The following is an 18,354-nucleotide window of genomic DNA, read 5'->3' as shown; positions in this document are numbered from 1 at the left end:
TAGCGAGTTGATCGGAAACACCGGCCTTTTGTCCTCATGTACAGCCCGCAAAGCAACGCAGTGCTCCCACTCTGGCTTGTGGCGTTTGCGAGGTGTTGAAATAAGTTTGTTGTGCTGCAGTCTTTAGCAGATGCTGCCTTCAGGCAGACTTTGCAGCGGGGAGTGGTTTGCTAAATCGCCCAGCCCTACGGGCAGCACAAGGTGGCGTTACACAAGTACAAGTACCAGTAGCGTCACGACACACAATTATAACATAATTATAACAGCGTCAGAGCTGCTGCCCGTCATCGTACCACAAGAATCCCACACTGCCACATCTCCGCCAAGGAATGCAAACCAAGGCTAACAGTTGTTTGCGCCTGCGTCGTCTTCCCTGCTCGGGACTGAGCAAACGCAGATGTCGACACGAGTTCGCACGCGTCTGACTTAGGATGCAGTCGGACGGCACAGATCTGATCCGAACCGCCTGCAGACGTCTGCAAAGCAAGGCGCGCACCGGCACTTGAACGTTTACGCCCAAGCCAGAGTTCCAAAAAAACCCCGTTGAAGTGATTAGCCGTGACACCATTCGCGGCATCTGTTTGTGTGCCCTGCGAGCGCGAAAGCTCACACAATCTAACCCTTTCACTTTTTCACTGGGAGAAATTAGGCAAAGCTGCTTATCATCAGCCCCGAGAATCTGTTTTCAGACCGGAACGCTGTTATCCTGCCAGGCGGCCGGATAATTCCCACTTATCTCTGCACATGGCGACCGCAGTCTGGCCCTGCAGGACCGGGATTCCGCTCGACATCAGGAGGAAACCCAACGCGGCGTCGTGTTGCAATTCAATCCGCCGCCGCCCGCCGCCCGCCGCGACCTCAGCGTGTCGGTCACTTTCTCCTCGCCTGCCCTCTTCCAGGTAAACTGACTGCGGCTGTTATCAGGCTAATTATCAGATCCGCCAATTCCTCTCCACTTCACTTCTCCTGCAGCAAAACAGGAAGGCAGGATTAGAGCGACGCGCTGCGCCGAGATCCGGAGAGGCCGGACGAGTCGCCTGGCTGGAATGCACACACACACACACACACACACACACACACACACACACACACACACACACACACACACACACACACACACACACACACACGCACACACACAGTTTCGAGTCACACTGATTTTTTTGGACATCTCAGATTCTGTACGTTCCCTTGAGGGGCCGTTAAGTGATCACGGACGAACAAATAGTGCAACGCAAACAGCTTTATGGACGCTCCCTGCATTATGGATCTAATGAGCGAGTCACGGGGAGTTTGGACGACCAGGAGCGAGCCAAGAAACAATGCGTCCCTCAGACCGCGCTGCAGGAGCGCCGCCACAGCAACCTTTACGGCGCTTCGTCGGGGCCGCTGTCCCGTCGCTACCGGGATACGTTGCTCGTTACGGCTTTTTTACGAGAGAAAACAGCCGAGCGTGACTATGTTGAAATGCAAAGATGCAAAATTATTAAAAAAAAAAAAACCCAACAACAACAACAAAAAAAAACTCAACCAAAGTGCCAAAAATTTGTGGCTGCAGTTGGCCGAGAGCGCTCGCAAAGTTATCTTGGCCAGATATCTGTGACCTTGAGAGGCGGTAATTGAGCGTAAAGGGGATGTAAAACATCCGCTGCTGGGGTTTAGTGTGACTCTGGACACACACACACACACACACACACACACACACACACACACACACACACACACACACACACACACACACACAAACACACACACACACACACACACACACACACAGCAGTGGCAGTGTTAGTCCCAGGCTGGCCTCTCTCTGGCATTATCTCATAGCCTGAGCACTCCCGCTGCCGCTGAGGTCGGCCAGCTCCGCACACAGAAGCATTACATGCATCTGCCTCGCATTAATCGGCAAATTATGGAGTAAGTGCGTCAAAAGACGCCACCGAGGGGTCGTGGAGAGGTGGGAAGTAGGGTCCGCTGTGCAACTGCAGGGGCAAAAACCACCTGGCGAGTCGGTCAAATAGATGTGTATGTGTATATTTGAAATCATTTCATTCCTGAAGCGCCTGAAGCTGCAACGGAAGAAAGCCGAGCATTATGAGCTCGCTGCAGCGCAGGTGGCGCCGGAGGTTGTTTTGTTGCCACCTCCGCCCTGAATAGTGAACTTGGCGTCGGGAAGGAAACAGGAAGGCCATCGCGAGGCTTCAGGAAGCAATTTGCACTTCCTCGACTTCCCGCTGCCGCGTCCAAGACAAAAACTCAACATAGACGGCATTAAAAATTAGGCACAGCCTCATAAAAATAAACTGTTTAGTCTGAGCGTCTTCGGGACGTCCAGGTGCTGAATGAAGCCACTCGGCTTGTCTAGTAAACACCAGTCAACACTGGGCAGCCTGTTCTGGTTTTATACGCTGTGGTTATTATTGATTTTTAAGATGTTGGTGATTTCATTTTAAAGTCTTCATGGCTACATCTCTGACCTTTAATGACCCTGAGAGTCGAGACATACGTGCAGAATCTGAGAGACTCAGACTTTTTGCCTTCGTTGAGACTTTTGTGGCCTGTTTTAGTTTTTTTTTTAATTTTGTTTGTTGTGCCTGTCCAGCAACTGTGATTTTCCAAAGCACTCGAGGAATGAAGAATCTCCTTCTCCTCGTTACTATTATACCCTCGTTTATCTTCCATCACTTCACTGACAGACGGAGTTTGGTCAAATTTAGACGCGGTTCGGTTTTCGGAGAAAATAACAGAATTTCTTTTTGGCTTAAAAATCTTAGAGGTCCGTAAAAAAATTCTCAATTGATTTGCTTATTGAGCACGTTAAAATATTTTAAATGTCTTTTTTTTTTTGTGCCGTATTCCATCACCAGCAGTCCTGGTTATATAACCGCTGTGCTCCGGTTCTGCAGACTTGGACAATGGAGACGTATTTCCGATGATCAATTGTTGATGGAACCAGTGGAACAGAAAAGGAAAGTTTCCTGCCAGGACAAAAAAGCGGAACCTATAATATATAAAATGTGCAAGACACCATTGCCAAAAGCTTCTCCAGATGCCAAACCGCTGATTGCAGGTAATTTCGCTCCCTTTTCTTTCGACGTCTGCTCAGTTAAATAAATTGAATGCCCCCGCGGCGGTTTGCTCTCCCGGACTTAATGCGTCTTCATGCATCAATTTCTACGTCCTCGGCTGATTGTCGAGTGGAGCCTTTTCATTTTGCGGCTTGTATTCTGCGGGAGGAACCAGCAGCGTCAGAGCTCGCTGCCACGCACTCATCAGGACAGACGCGCAGTGTCTCCGTCTGACCGCCGAATGTTCTCGGTGGCGGCGTCGCCTCCCTCCCTTCTCCCAGATATTTCTGTAATGAATAAACTCACTCTGGACTGTGAGCGTCTGTTTGTCCGGTTTACCCAGCATCCCCAGGTTTGTGACTCACCCGCCGACCCCGGCTGCTCGGGCCGGAGTCGAGTGGTTCGTTTCCTCGATAGGCCTGAGTGTAAGTCACGAAGATAGACGTGGCGGCGACAACTTTGTCCACCGAGAGAGACAAACCGAAACCAACAACAACAAACAGCCACGGCACGGATTTGTGAAAATCCTCATCCTGGATGGAAAGCTGCAATCTAAGTGACCTGAAACTCTCGCGTGTGGACAGAAAGCCAATTTAGATATAAAAAAAAAAAAATCCCACACTGCCAACAATTGTAAAAACAAATAACCTCGTACCCGCTTCCTTGTGGACGAGGCCTCGGTCTCCACTAAATCATCCCAAACTGTCTCACACAATTTTATTTACTTCCTCCAGCGGCACAACACCAGTTGCTCACTTCCCGAGGAATCAAAAACAAGATTTAATTTGCCTCGTTAAGGCCCAGTGTGGAATGTGCGTGAATGTTTCAATACGGATCCGGAACCACGAAGACACACAAAACAACAAATGAGAGGTTTGAGAGAAAACACGCACGCACGAACGCACACACACAAAATGGAAGAAGAAGATGTGCGCTGATGAGAGAAACTTTGCAATATTCTATCTAGCATTTAAATACAGGAATCCGTTTATTTGCATTTTGCTGGTAGAGGAGTAGCAGATTATTTGAAATGCCCCGTGTTCTTTTTTTTTTTACTCATAATATAAACGAAAACAAAAAAAAAAAGAGATCCTCTTTGTTGTTTGTTGGACCAAAAACTGTAACTTGCTCTCATGGTGCCAAAAACTTAAAATGAATCTTTCACATTTCACAACAGTCTTGCATTTCACTCAGCGTCGACATTTATTCCGAGAAAAATAAATAAAATAAATCTCACACACGTTGCATTAAGTGCTTCCTGCAACGCAGACAAACCACACAAACACACACGCACACGCACAGAGGCGTCCTTCATGGCGGAACGATCCGGCGGCAATTCCCACCCAGATACAGACGGCCTTTTCAACAGCACAGGAAGACTGCGACAGGAGTGTGAACCTCTGTGTGCGCGCGCGTGTGTGTGCGCGTGTGTGTGTGTGGTTGCGCACTGCCCGAGGAAGACCACTCAAAGGAATTAAACAAATACTTATACAGACACACGTGCAACTATGTTAGTGTCAAGCGATCAACCTGTCAAAGAAGTAAATTGTAAAAACAACCTGATGCAGAAAATGACGTTTTTAAAAGCGGCATCTCGTCAATGTTAACTTTTTCAAATCTGAAACTCATTTTGAAGCAAAAAAAAACAAAAAACAGTGAGGTGAGTGTTTGTGCGCAGAGAAGGATAATTAGTTGCGGCTTCTCTGCACCTCATGAGCAGAGACAGACGTCGGCTTCCCTGCTCATGAGGTGCCCGGTGAGCGAGCATGTGCACGCGCACGTGCACGCCGCCCCAACGTGCACGTGCGCCGCCGCCGGCCCGGCTGAAGCTGGAGGGAGCTTGACTCGACTTGTTCGCCGAGGCTTTGATTGTGCTCCGGCTGCTCCGCTGCCTCCCGAGATGCAGCAGGTACTTGGCTCTCCCCTAATTCCTTCGAGCGGCGTGTTGACAGTGGAAACAAGCGGCAGGAACAAAAGGCCGGGGGGGTGGGGGGGGGGGGGAGATCTGAGGATCTGGTTGCACGGCGCTCGCAGGAAGAGACGGACTGTCACACAAAAGGCTTTGGAGCGCCGCCAGTGAGAATTTTACTGCTCCGCCGCTGCGGCCAAGTCCGGGATCCCAGCCGGAGAAGCAGGTGCAGGGAGATAATCGCCCGTAATGGAGACACAAATATATGAAGGGAGTTTGTTTCTGGTGCCGCTTCTGGCATTTTATACTGTTTGCATATCGACCCTGGACAAACAGTGCAGTCTGAGAGTGAGACAGCCCAAGGGCTCATATCACGACTCCAGGAGCGGCGAGATTGATGATGCAGATCCTGCTTGTCTGAAGCACATCCCACCAGGTTCAGCCGCAGGTAAGTATAATAACAGGACGAGTGCTGGGGTCTGTCATACAGACCGCGACAGAGTTCGCCGGCGCTGGTTCTCATCGGGAATTGCATTCACAGAGTTTGTTTGGGCCGAGCGATCAGCGTGAAAAACAGCCTTATTTTGACATGACTGAGGGGAAGTGGGAGGAAGCGGTGGGTTTAGAGGGGCGGCTGGGGGCACAGGGGTGCGTGTGTGTGTGTGTGTGTGTGTACTACAGCAGGATGGGGCGGAGGGGGAGGAGGGTCCAAAGCTCTTAGGGAACAAAGAGTCACTTATACGACCAGCAGCAACAGCTGAAAACATCTTTACACTGAGCTGGAGAGAGAGAGAGAGAGAGAGCGAGAGAGAGCGAGAGAGAGACCATGTGTGTCTGTGTGTGTGAGAGAGAGAGAGAGAGAGGGAGAGAGGGAGAGAGAGACCATGTGTGTCTGTGTGTGTGAGAGAGAGTGAGAGTTGTTGAGAACGGTGTGCAGGCAAGCATGCGTGCAATCAACCTGTGTTGTTTTTATTTTCCCCTATCAATGAAAACATAAATGCAGTTAAAACAGATGGAAAATGTGAAACGCAGGTGTGAGTTTGACTTTAAATCACATCGGTTCATTTCCTGGGAGCAGGGGTGTCGGATCATGCAAAATAATATTTGTGTCGGCACCTGTCGACACCTCTGGCCTGGTGCCGACAGGTTCATTAATCTCAGTGAGGAAAAAAAACAAGAGCAGAGGAACTGCAGATTCCATCATGCAGAAGCCCGCATTGGCTGGTGGTGGGTGAACAGTTTGCTGAGTATTCATGGTATTTGTCCGTGTGAATTGCACTGATGCGCTCAACATGCCATCAGTGTATTAATTAAACTGAATGGTGTTTTGGAAGACACCTGTGTCACTAGGAACTCGCACCCACCTCCTTCCACACACCTCCTTCCACCTCCTCGTCCCTTTGAATTTGATCTTCATGTATTTAAAATGGACAGCCTCCCTGGAATCTGGACGCGCTCTTTCCCGGCCCCTTCAGCCTCTGAGGCCTTGACTCAATATGAGCTTTGTCCTCGGCGTCGGGGTGGGAAGGTGAGGCTGGGCTCACTGAACCTTGACCTCTGAACCAGGAGGTCACATGTCCCTGCAAGCCATTTTTGAGGCCCTCAAATACATGTGGCAGCTGCGAGGTCTTCGTGTCCAAACAACACGCAGGCGAAGCGAGCGGCTCCTGGAGGAGAACAGGGGAGCGATGTGTTCCCACCCGGCAACTTTCCCACCCATCCACCCTGCACGCTAGGCTGAGGAGAAGCTGAGACGCCTCCATAGGAAGCTGAATCTACAGGAAGGCCACTAATCAGACTCTGTAGACAGCAGCAGCATCAGCAGGCGCCATGCTCTTCATCATTGTTGTGGCTACAGTCTGATTAAAACAACCAGGAAGGAGGAACTTCTGTATTTACTGACATTATGATGCGGCACAATACAAATAAATCAGAGGTTGTTATCTTTCATACTTTTCTGAAGGCTGGCAGTCGCCAGGTGCAGCCTCAGGTGAAAAATTCCAGCGAGCGCGTCGTCTCTCAGTTATGATCGCAGCTCCAGTTGTCGGAGAAAAGGTGAGTTTGGTATGTTTGACCTTTGACATTTGCAGAGGCCAAAAGGCCCCAAAGGCCCCAAAGGCCCAGAACTGAATGCTGTACGTGATGTTGCCTGACCTCAAGGTCGAAGCTGTTCAGTCAGGTTTGATTTTCTTTTCCCCCCCGTGACCTATTTTTCAAACAGTGTGCCATCAACCATTACGTCACATACACTATATTACCAAAAGTATTTGCTCACCTGCCTTGACTCGCATATGAACTTAAGTGCCATCCCATTCCTAACCTGTTCAATATGATGTCGGTCCACCTTTTGCAGTTTATGGGAACGTTTGACCACTCTTTCAAAAGCGCATTGGTGAGGTCACACACTGATGTTGGTGGAGAAGGCCTGGCTCTCAGTCTCCGCTCTAATTCATCCCAAAGGTGTTCTATCGGGTTGAGGTCAGGACTCTGTGCAGGCCAGTCAAGTTCATCCACACCAGACTCTGTCATCCGTGTCTTTAAGGACCTTGCTTTGTGCACTGGTGCACAGTCATGTTGGAAGAGGAAGGGTTCCGCTCCAAACTGTTCCCACAAGGTCGGGAGCATGGAATTGTCCAAAATGTTTTGGTATCCTGAAGCATTCAAAGTTCCTTTGACTGGAACTAAGGGGCCAAGCCCGACTCCTGAAAAACAACCCCACACCATAATTCCTCCTCCACCAAATGTCACACTTGGCACAATGCAGTCCCAAATGTACCGTTCTCCTGGCAACCTCCAGACCCAGACTCGTCCGTCAGATTGCCAGATGGAAAAGCGTGATTCCTCACTCCAGAGAACGCGTCTCCACTGCTCTAGAGTCCAGTGGCGGCGTGCTTTACACCACTGCATCCGGCGCTTCGCATTGCACTTGGTGATGCATGGCTTGGATGCAGCTGCTCTGCCATGGAAACCCATTCCATGAAGCTCTCTGCGTACTGTATTTGGGCTGATCTGAAGGCCACATGAAGTTTGGAGCTCTGCAGCAATTGACTGTGCAGAAAGTGGGCGACCTCTTTGCACCTTTGCGCCTGAGCATCCGCTGACCCTGCCCCCTCAGTTTACGTGGCCTACCACTTCATGGCTGAGTTGCTGTTGTTCCCAAACTCTTCCATTTTCTTATAATAAGCTGACAGTTGACTGTGGAATATTGAGGATGGGGGAAATTTCACGACTGGATTTGTTGCACAGGTGGCATCCCGTGAGCTCCTGAGAGCGACCCATTCTTTCACAAATCGGTCTGCATGCCCGGGTGCTTGATTTTATACACATGTGACCAGGCCAAGTGATTAGGACACCTGATTCTGATCATTTGGATGGGTGAGCAAATACTTTTGGTAATATAGTGTATCAATGAACCTCCAGCATTTATTTCCCCCCCAACAATTGACTGAAAAAGAACGGGCTCACGGGAGACGAGAAAACAAGTTTCAGCCGCAGCAAGTGATCAGTCTGCAAATTCCTGGCCGAGGGGCTATGAAAGTGCACGGGCAAAAAGGTCGGCCACATCAGTCAGGCAAAGAAAGCTAGATGTCGACCTCTGACCCCAAACCAAGAGGAACGTCACATGACATCACAAGCTGGGGTCAAGAACCTCAAGGTTCCCTGGCGTGGGCCCTGTGAGGAGTCGCTCTCCACCTCGGACGCGACCACGTGGCTCGCATTTATGCGCAGCTCTGCTAATTTGACACATTCTGCCCGGTCGCGGCCCACCAGCGTATTGACGGGGGGGGGGATTCAAGTGACCCAAATCCTGCTGTTTACGCCGACGCGTTCCGCCCGACTGAGGGTCGTCGCACAGCCAAGGCAGCAAAGCTAATCTGAGGTGTTGGGTGGTCCGGGGGCGTCGCCGGTAGGAAGTGACCGGCCGACGAGCCGGCCCGCTTAAGTCGAGCGACGGGCTCAACGCGGACAATGAGCAAAAAAAACCCAAATCCCTGGTAATGTTTCAATTGTGTGACGCAGCCGCACTTCCCTTTCAGCCAGGATATGGCCAAGTCAAGCAGTAAAGCCACGCCACTGTGCCCACTCACCTACTGCTAAGCCCCATTCAGGAAGTCTCAGCTTGCCGTCTCCACACCACCGCCGCCGGGTGCCGGAACCTCTTCCGGCTGTGCGTCTGCCTGATGCCAGCAGGCACTTCCTAACAGACGGCCGGCATCCATCCCAGAGTGTAAAACTGCTGTTTTGTTCCACCTTCGAATTGCCAGAATCCTTCGCAAGTGGTTTGCAGGCCGGCAGCAGCTTCCTGGTTCCGCTCACGGCTGAACCCGTTTCCCGCCTGGGTCCCCCTGAACGACGCCGATTTATTCCGTTCGTCATTCCGACTGGTTGATAACAATTCAGACTTTTAAAGATGAAACTTCAGAATTCAGACAACCATGCAGCCTGGTTAAAACATCTACCTGATAATTCTGCAGGATTTCTTCTTTCTTTTAAAATCATACAGTTTCTTTCCAACATTAGTTGGACGGAAAATGCCAAATTATCTCCAGAAATTACTGTGTTCCTCTTTCTTTCCTCTTATTTCCCTTATTTCTGTAAACTGAACCACAATGCAAAACAGCTTGCCATCAACAATTTGTGCCTTTAAATATTTTTCTCCTCTCTCTCTCTTTTTTGAAACTTTTCTTTATTGCACTCCAGCAGTCAGCAGGACTCCTGCAGGGTTTCACTGGCCTCCAACACTGCGGTGGCCGCTGAAACAAGCTTCCACATCCTGAAATCTGTGGTTTTCTGTTTCCTTCACTCCCACCAGGCAGCACAAACACCATTAAGAGGGATGCGGAGGGGTCACCGGCTTCCTTCCGATGACCATGAAACACTATAGACGTCACGGCTCATGCCAAAACACAAGGCTGACATCCTGCTGTGAATAATGTGCTAATTAGATTTGGCCTGCGGTTGTTGCCGTAATCAAATCTATCCGGCCCTGCAGGGCCGAGGGGCTGAAACCTGATCTGATATCCAAAATATGTAGCTGGACCAGCGCTCCAATATGTTTCCTCTCAGGTCCTGGCACGCTGCGAGATCTGTCCACCACCCGTGTGCGAGCAAGCATGTGCGACTTCCTACTGTATTTCAAATAGTGTTCATATACGGCTATGCAAAAAGTGTAAAGGGGAAGAAAATGAATCACAGTCTCCTGAGGGCTAGTGTGACCACTTCGGGCCTTCCAAATGAACTTATACTTTTAAAGAGGGGGGAAAAAACACTTTTGGGATGATATGCAGTCGTCGGCACACCACTGACGTCCTGTTCCGACTGTTAGAGCTCTACATTGTGAAAAATTCACTGGTGTTTTCTAATAATCTGTGCTTGTGATGTCACAAAGGGCACTCATACCATGTTTGGGACAAATACCAAAGTTTTAGCAGGAGACTGTAAACAGAGGGGGTGACTATGCTGTTTTCCAGACATACACAGTGATGATGAATCTCTGGAGGTCTGAGATGAAAAAGTAAATGTCTGAAAACGGAGAGAATCCGAGACGTTTCACCACTACCTTACTTGACTCTGAAGTTTTTCCACTTTTTTCCAGTTTACAGCATAAATAAAAAAAATGACACTTTGAAAATTCCTCCGTAAGACAGGAGTGAATTTCTCTGAGATGTATGGATCCTTTGGTGATATAACAGCAGCAACATTATAGGGAGGAAAGTTAATGCGTCATTACTGTTTTGTGAAGTGGAGGTGGGGTGGTGGTGGTGAGTGGTTTGGGGGGGGCGGGGAGGGGGGGGTGGTGGTGGTGGTGGGAGGAACACATTATGCAGGAAATCACCTCCAACAGGAAGCGTGTGTTAATGCTGACGGCGTTCCTGCAGAGGCCAGCTATGCTAATGTGAGCCCCCCCGCTGCACAGGAGGAGTGTCGTTGGCGCGGGGCAGGAAACACATCGCGGGAAAAAAAAGAAAAAAAAGATTGGGCCTTGCAGCCAGAGGAAGCAGCGCGCAGGAAGCAAACACGGCATGTTCTTTATCCCCGCGGTGCTGCGGGCCCACTCCGGCCCGTCTGGGGGAGGTGACATCTTGTTTTCAGAGGGGCTGCATCAGGCTGCCCACACCTCCTCTATACACACACACACACACACACACACACACATACATTTCAGCACCACACCAGATTTTACAGCTGGATGAAGAGCATCAATGGGAGCAGTGAACGAGTGTCCAGACAATGGACGCAGCGTCCAGGCCGGCACGCCAACTCAGGATTTCCTGGCTTATGCCACAAAAAAAAAAAGTTGTCGCACTCTTCCGGCAGCACAATAAAGAATGAGACTCTTGTATGTAGCGACCCCCCTCAAAAACACGGAGCATGTTGGGTAATCTCGCAATCTGGACCGAGCGCCGGTGTCTAAGAGCCCGCGGGCCAGCGGAGGTCAGGTGGTTTGTTTTTCTCCGTCACGGCGAGTTAGCGGAACGGTCCCACTGCCCCAGTGCCGGCCCGGCTGGGCCCGGCTGACACAACACGACTTTAAAAAGCAAACAACGGGCCAGAAACGAGCGGGGCCTTCAAACGCCAGCGCCACTCTGAACATCAAACGCTCCCAATCTGCGCTGATCCTCCCTTTCACTGTCGCATGAGCCTGCATGGAAGCTGTCAGGCCTCGTTAAGGCAGAGACGCCCACCGCCAGCCTGTCTGCCGGCCCGGCCGCTCCACCGCCCGACAGTCTGACTGGTCCCCCGCTCCGACCGTCTGCCTGTCTGCTCCTTAAACCCACAGTTTGTCTTTGAGGTCGCCAAGGAGTTAGGGCAAAGCAAAATGTTTGGGAGTCGGAGGGACGGGGATGGCGGGAGGGCGCTCGCTCTGGCGCTCCGCCCTCGGTCGCACAGCTCGCTCTTTAGCTTCATTAAATGTAATGAGTTTGGCAGCCGGGTGAAAACAATGGAAGAAAAAAGAATAACAAAACAAAAGCGTCAAGCCAACGCTGAGACCGATGGTTACGTCTCAGACGTGTTGGAGACACAGCAGGACAAAGGAACCGTTTCCAAACACATCCAGCAACATTAGACCTTCCAGATCACGTTCAGAGAAACAATCCCAACCTCTGGCTGGAGGTGCTGGGGCTAACCTGGTAGAGGTAGCAGTTCCCCCGCTGACATCACGCAGGGGCGATTTCATGGTTTGGGCAGCAGCAAGCAGAAGACGGATGGACTTTCCTCTTTTCCTGGGACGTTCACTGGCAGGACAAAGACGGAGATCATTGTTGGTGGATGTTGGCAAAGAGAATCTTGTTGCAATTTTTGAGGGTTGGTGGCTTCAGGGGCAAATTGAGAGATTGCAGGATTGGTTTTGCCGCGTTTTTCTAAAGCGGACAAGGTTTTTTTTCTTCTTTGCACAAATCCAAAAACCTCCCATGAGCCTCTCTGTTCCTCTCAGCTCTCACTTCCTCTAAACCCTCTCAGACTCCTCAGATCTCACGAGGTGCGGCGCATCGGGGATCCCCTCATCCTTCCTGCCTTCCTCCGTCCCATCATCCCTCACTTCCTGCTTCTCTTTTCAGAGGAACATAAGCCTCTTATCTGAGCAAGCTGTATATAATGGGTCACTCTCAAACATGAGGAATTTGTCTTTGGGAGTGTAGAATGCGTAAAATTTTCCAAAACCCATACATCACTTTTATATTTCTTAAACTTTTAATCCAAGAAAATGAAACGCTGATCCCTTAAAGATGCGATTCATGCAGCCGCCGTCTCCTCCTCCTGGAGGAGAACTCCTGCCTCACAGGTGGCTCTGCCTCGGCCTCAGGAGGCGAACTCTCTCCTCAGGAGAACACAGGAGGACAGAGGGGGTTTTGTGTGGCGGGAGGAAACGAGAGAAGCCGCCGATTGTCAGCGCTGAGAGGCCAGAGATCCCCTCGGCCTTGGAAAAAAATCCCTGAGCAAGACCCTGAAGTCCAACAGGCTCTTTTATCCGTCCTGATTTGAAACACAAAAGCTCCTGGCGTCTCTGAAGCAGAGGTGGACACGCAGGCTGCGTACGAGGAAACAAACTGAACGGATCTAATTTTTAAAACAGAAATCCACATTTTTCTTTCCTTGCACAGCCAGGCGGGTCAGACAGACTTGAAAAAAAAACAAACCCTCATTTTAACCGTTAGAAACTGAGATTTTACAGGAGCCATTTCTAGAAAAATAACAGGGGAGACTTCAGTTTCAACCACTATGTGGGCAGAATTTGTTTGTCAAATTAAATGATATGTTTGGAAAATGTCACGTAAAATTGAACCGGGGTTTAATATTGCTTTTACTTTTTTTGTGCGGAAAGAATGTTGGACCTTACACATGTTTGGAAGAAGAGAAAACAAGGCAGCATAAAGGCTGGAGCCAACACCTGGCTGGGGCTCCTGACACTATCCTCTATGAATAAGGTAACCGCACACTTTGTGATACCACAAAGGGTCGAAAAGCACACAGAAAAACTGCACAATCATAAAAAAGAGCGAAGGGAGTCTTGGGGAATTTGATGGAGCAGAAGTGGTTCAGGGTCCGGATGCAGTAAACCAGAATCTCCCAGGTGGGAAAGTTTAATTGACTTTCTGCTTAATTAAAATTGTTTGTCCGTCTTTTGGAACTTGATGACTTCCTCCCACACAGGTCAGGAGGAGACACCGGCGCAGTTATTGGACATCCGCTGACCGTCATCCTGTGGAGCGGCGGGGAGCAGTGACCCGTCCCTCCTTAACTGGCCAGAGGTCAGAAGTCAGACTCAACAGAGGTGTCGGACTGAGACAAGGCTTCATTTCACCACCGGCCTTCCAGCTGCTGAAAGGAAGTCATTGTGTTTTAGGATTCCGCGAAGCTCCTTCTCTGCTGCTGCGATATTTTCACTTGTGTTGTTTCAAATGCACACGAATGGTTTCATGAGGGATTTCAATCTGAGACCCGATTAAAATGTCTGTATGTAACGGAAATGAGTTGTTGTTGTTGTTGTTGTTATTTATTGGCAAAGTCTAAGTGGGAAGAAAATTTTCCTTTCAATCAATGTTTAATTGGATGGGTGACATTAGTTAGTTGTCCACCTGGGGGAAGCAGAAATGGCAGCTTTCACTTGTTCATGTCATGTGATTGTGAGGAAGAATGAAATGCATACGGATAACAAACTACAAGCTCTAGATGCAAATAACGCAAACACACAGTAAAAAAAAACAAAAACAAAGGAAAATGAAACAAAACTTTGGAATAATGAAGGTTTGTTAAACTGCTTCTCCAGTAGTTTATCACTTCCTGTCCTTTGTCGTAATTAAGCACACGATGCATTAATGTCCAAATCAGTCGGAATTTCAACAGTGACAGAATTCACAAGATGAAAACCACAATTCAAAATATTTCTCAGCAACTTTCCATTTTTAGTGGCAAGAGAAAGTTAAATCAACAGTTTTCCTGCAAGATCTGCCTGTGCAGACGCTTTCACTGCACCTTCACGCACAGGCTAGCTCAGAGTGCACTGCTCTGACTGAGAGTGAGGGCTAATGAGGCTAATGACAACATGCAACTGTAACATGGCCAACTGTAACACACTGTGATCCGAAGCTCTGCCCTTGCTCCGACCTTGCTGTCTTTGTTTACCTTTCTTTAACGGTAACTCACAAACCCTGGTTGGAGTTTTTCATGTTAGCTTGCACCCCACTGAGCTCTTGCACTACGCAAACACAGCCAGAATGAATGTTTTGGCAGAGATTACCGTCCCCTCTGCCTCTCTAAGACAAAATAACACGGTGCGGCGATCCTCCAGTGAGCCTCAGCTACGATCTGCTTCACACTGAGGATCAAAGCCTGAGCGGATGGACGGATGGACGAGGTGGCGGTGGTGGTGGAGGGCCGCTGAGGCAGTAATGTGTTTCCACTGGGGAGTCCTCACCCTGGGAAAGTGCAATAGGTTAGAATATCAACCAGACGTGCCCCAGAGCGTAACTGCTCACCTGTCGTCTGAGAGTTGCGGCCTGAGCTCAGACAAACACTCAGATAAATCACAGAGGAAACCACCAGGAGGTTTAGAGGGATAACAAGACGCTGGCGCTGACAAGGCGACGTCGTTCCCTGATTTCATTAACTAAGTCAACTCCTCCGACTGGCTTCGAGAAACGGAATAGGCCCCAGAGAGAAAAATGGGAAGCAGAAGCCTGTGCACGTCCGAACCTCCCCCCCGCCCCCCCGAGTGCCTGCACAGCCTCAACCACGTGACACAGCAGCCAAACAAACGTGGCAGCGACGGCAGCAGCAAGAACCAGATGTTGACAAATGTAAGTCGGTGGAAAACACGTATCGGGACACCGACTGCAGCGGGACATCGTGATTTCACAGCGACGAGCCTGCAATGAGCCCGATGTTGCAGTCTGTCCCGAAGAACTCCGACAAATCAGAGGGCAGAGACACAAAACGGAAACAGTCAGTTGTTCCAGCTGTTTTCTTCACCTCCTTCTCCTCCATCTTTTTCTGTCTCTCTCGCCCCCCAGCACCGCACCTCTCCCCCCATCCTCACCCTCCTGCTCCCACATATCATGTGTCGGGGGAAGGGGGGGAGGGAGGGTGGTTGGGGGAGGGGGAGGGGGGGGGGTTCAAACAGGTGTCTTACTGTCCCAGCAGCCTGCTTGCAGGTTTAACCTCCTCCTCCCAGCTGCTCTGGCACTCTGACACACACACACACACACACACACATGCACATGCACGCACGCACACACGCACACCTCCTTCCATGCCATCTGAAAATTCCTTTGGATTACTTTTAATTCTTGTGACAGATGGAGAAACGGTGTTGGTATGCGTGTGTGTTTTTGTGTGTGTGCATGCGTGCGAGTGTATGTGCCACTTTCACTTGTAATCCGACCATGAGGCCACCTGCAGCAGACAGCCAACTTCTCTCCCTCTCTCTCTCCTTCTCTCTCTCTCTTTCTCTCCAGTACATGAATTCTAATAAAACCACCAATATGGCAAAACAACATGACTGCAGTGTAGCAGAGACTCATGAAAAAAGGAGGGAAAACCATCCACGCTAAAAATGATAAGCGTAACAGCTATTTGAATCTGTTCATTGCCTCATGTGAAGGAATAATGGTGTCGCATTTCTTTATGCGAGGGGACAAATTATTCTGAATATTGGCCTTTTTGGAAATAGGGTGATAAAGATGGACTATTTCTTGCACACACATAAAAATAACGATCAAAAACTCGCACTAGCACATGCCCCGCCTCCTCAGCCGTCCGTCGACAGCTGCAGGTGTTTCCTACCTGGCCCACCGGTCAGTAACAAAGTGGCCTGCTGACAGGCGGCTGATGGGAAAGGCAGCGGCCCACTGGGTACGATGACAGCGTGATCTGCTTGTCGGTTTCCCCCCAGTGGAAGACAAACAGAACTGTATCTAGCGCCAATTCTGGAGTGCAGCACTTTGCTGGGAGCAGGGTCATGAAGGGTCCCCCGCCCATACACTGGTCTGTGCAGACTTGAATTCATTCTCCTCAGCTGAGATGTGGCATAAACTGACGGAAATCAAGGATTGCTTTTATAATCCTTACACCGTGATGTCAGACACATTCATCAGCTCCCTGCTGTCTGGCTTAGCAGGAAAAAATAATGGAAGAAAATTAACCCAGCCAGCTTCACATATCTCCGGTTACCTCAGACATTTGAAGGTTTCTAACTTTCACTTCCTGAGTCCTTTGCCTCTGTGCGAGCGAATAAAGCCGGCTCAGACACTGTGATGTTTCCTTTTAGATTGGAGATGTGAATCTGAAACTGTTTCCAGACAGATGAGGCAAAGATCAGACGCCATAAAAACCTTCAGCGCCTTCATGGGATTGATTCTTTTCCCCCTTTGATCTCCAGAACACACTGGCTGACACAGGAAATGGAACGAGACACCAGAGGAAAGCAAAGCCGTACTGTACTGAATTTCCTCCACATGACCTATCACTGTACTCTGGAACAGCTTCAACCGTTTCCAAGAGAAGCAACAGATGATCGGGGAGTCCACACTTTGCATTCACTCTTTTAACAGAACTGTGTGACTACATTTTCACTACAATAGAGTCTATTAGACAAATGAGCTGTGGGTTTTAATCTGGATTTTTAGGGCACATTTACATATCAGTGGAATACACATAAATGGTCTCCATGTCAGATTGAACCTGGAAATTCACATTGAATGTTTTCTAATTTCCTAATGTTTCTGTTTTCCTTATTTGGATCTATTGGGTAACGAGCCAGTAAACAATTAGCATTTGGAAAGGGTAAGATGTCACAGTAAACATAAGCACACTGTTCTGACTTGCTCACATTTTCCACGACATTGTTAAAAAACAACAACAACAACTCCCATAACACAAAGCTGCGAACACTTATTTGATTTGGTAAACATCGGTCAGGTCCACATTACTGAGTGTCTTTATTTCTAAATTGTGTTGTTTTTGTTGTTGTTCTTGTTTTAAATTACTTAAAAACCGTTACTTTCCATTATGTTGCCACGCACACAACACAACAGAGCCCGTGCTGCAGGTACAATCTGGACATTTTTCTCAGAACTAAAGAGAAAAACATCAAACTGATTGAACTGTCACTGACTGACACAGTATCCCAATTGACTCGGTTAGCGTTTCCACCCATAAGCAACGCCATTGGGTACACTAAAAATGGTCATAACAAGTCTCATGTCGACCTAGAAAAAGATACGCCCGCTAGAAGCGGGAAGTTTAATAACTCACCGGTGTCAAATTTATCCAAAATTCAGCTTTGCTAACTGTTCATCTGCATCCAACAGCGTCCCCTCTGGCGATAAACAATCGCACCGCATAGTGTGCGTTAGCCTTGCGCTAAAGTTTGTTTTAGCGCTTCTGCTAGCTAGCCGATCACCCTTCTCTTTTTTTGTATCCGGACTTTGTGGCCTTCGACAACAGTCTGTTAAAATGGAACGTTTTGACTCTGACAAAATCAGAGTGACGTCACAGGAGTCACTGTATTTCGAACACTTACTGATTGCAAATTTAAATAAACATGTTAAAAAATAAATAATAATAAAAAAAATTCTATGAGGAAAAAGACAAAAACAAATTCTTGCATTTTGATATGTAAAACTCACATGTGGGGCCCTTGTGTACCACAAGAACATGAGCTTGTCAAATGCCCTTCATCATACCGTAACACAAGAGCACAGACATTGACCAGGTTAGTTTTCTGTATCCATCCACAGTGGCAACCTCGGATAAGGGGTAGAAGCTTTTATTATACACATGCATTCATCTGGCTCGTCTTGCATAAGAGGATAGTGTAAATATGATACAGTATGTCTGAAGGAAAATACTATGATCAGTGCTGGTATTCCTCTT

General features: G+C 48.8%; 1 protein-coding gene and 1 long non-coding RNA gene across 3 annotated transcripts in view; one reads left to right on the top strand and one right to left on the bottom strand.

The window, feature by feature from the left end:
• Positions 1–18,020, bottom strand: part of LOC142884260 (uncharacterized) — a 48,769-nt gene extending 30,749 nt beyond the window's left edge. Inside the window, exons 1-3 of one of the 2 annotated variants that reach the window (XR_012926158.1) lie at positions 17,734–18,020; positions 12,108–12,215; positions 10,614–11,100 (exon numbers count right to left, since the gene is read on the bottom strand). This is a non-coding gene — a long non-coding RNA (uncharacterized LOC142884260). Of the gene's footprint in view, positions 1–10,613; positions 11,101–12,107; positions 12,216–17,733 lie in introns of those variants that run through there. The other variant, XR_012926157.1, reaches the window with a different exon arrangement.
• The window catches only part of LOC142885716 (uncharacterized), a 229,733-nt gene that overhangs the window by 112,376 nt on the left and 99,003 nt on the right, over positions 1–18,354 (top strand). The window lies entirely within an intron of this gene.

The sequence above is a fragment of the Nelusetta ayraudi genome, unplaced genomic scaffold, assembly GCF_046127955.1.
Source record: "Nelusetta ayraudi isolate G7.1 ecotype Tasmania unplaced genomic scaffold, CSIRO-AGI_Nayr_v1 ptg000011l, whole genome shotgun sequence".
Classification (NCBI taxonomy): domain Eukaryota; kingdom Metazoa; phylum Chordata; class Actinopteri; order Tetraodontiformes; family Monacanthidae; genus Nelusetta; species Nelusetta ayraudi.
This window is presented reverse-complemented; position numbering and strand designations above follow the sequence as displayed.